Here is a 1293-nt window from a genome sequence, read left to right on the forward strand (position 1 = left end):
TTGAGATATTTGTCAGGTTGAAGCCTCACATGTGCAGTCAAATAAACCACTTCAGAGATCAAGAAAGTCACGCAAGTCTTTTGTGTTTTTTATACTTTTAACTCAAAATTTCTCAGATTTCAGGGTAAAAAGCATTAAACATCACTTTAATATCACATAAAATCACACATTTCAGATCAGGTTTTATCTTTTTCTTTAATAACATGTATAATTTGACACTTCGGCATCAAAACATGGGGAATCACATGAAGTCACAATTCATATTGAACATAAAGGCCATCGGAGTCTTCCCCAACATCACTGTATTAAAAACTCCACTAACTTCGCATATAAAAGATTCTTATAATCCACAAAACCATAGAACGTGTGCACCAAGGCAAGTTCATTCACATGCACTCAGCATAAATGCAAATGTTGACAATAAAGCACGGATGGAAATGATGTGTAAAAAGTCATTTAAACAAAATAAAAACAGATTTAATCTCTTCTTCTAAAATACCACTTCAACACAAGCAAAGAGGTCATTAAAATATTTCATTTACTTCATTTTTTTAGTTTCAAGAGGATACATTCATCTATTCCTACACACTTCACCGATACAGTATTAAGATGATCGCTCAATTCTTCAACAAGTCAACTCTTGTGTTGAATCGGTAGGGGCACCCATGCTAACGCTACAATTAGCATCCTGTAATGAGAAGGAGAAGAAAAGGTCTCAGCTGATGACTGCTCGAAGTCAAATTCTATATTCGAAAGGACTCCAAGTCTTTTGAGATTAGGAAGCAAACTGTGTACTCACTGATTTTCTCAACCGCCGACTGACTGCTCGCGGCGTTGGAAGACGAGTCCACTGTTGTCCCTTTGCCAGCTGAGTTTGAAATCAGTCACCGACTGTTGTCTCAGAGCAGCGTCCAACTGAGGGGACACACAGTGTTAGACAAATCAAAACCCTTTATCACTGTTACACTCCACAAATCCCCAGAAATAGCTTTACCTGCCCATCTGTGTCACATCAATGCGTCTGTAAACCTATTAAATATGAATAAATCATCAAAACATATTTTATTTACTTTTTTCAGGAGAGCATCAGTGACTGTGGAGTCAGTGAGGTCGACATCAGAGCGCACCGTCATCCTTATCACCATCTTCTTCACTTTGAGACCTGCAGCGTCCCCAACAAAAATGATACTGTCATGTGATCATTGGCTACATCCAGGCACTTATCTATGAACGTCGTTGGAACCTTTTGGTGCCTGAAATGCAGACACTACCCAGTACTTTCACCTCATCGGC

General features: G+C 38.7%; 1 long non-coding RNA gene across 1 annotated transcript; it reads right to left on the reverse strand.

Annotated features, from left to right (window-relative positions):
• Window positions 1-551: 551 nt before the first annotated feature.
• LOC116380922 (uncharacterized) lies at window positions 552-1192 on the reverse strand. Its single transcript, XR_004212631.1, has 3 exons — window positions 1071-1192; window positions 800-915; window positions 552-688 (listed from the first exon to the last, which is right to left on the reverse strand). It is a non-coding gene; the product is annotated as an uncharacterized LOC116380922 (long non-coding RNA).
• Window positions 1193-1293: the final 101 nt, after the last annotated feature.

This window comes from Anarrhichthys ocellatus, unplaced genomic scaffold (genome assembly GCF_004355925.1).
Source record: "Anarrhichthys ocellatus isolate YVR2014 unplaced genomic scaffold, GSC_Weel_1.0 scaffold9659, whole genome shotgun sequence".
Lineage (NCBI taxonomy): Eukaryota > Metazoa > Chordata > Actinopteri > Perciformes > Anarhichadidae > Anarrhichthys > Anarrhichthys ocellatus.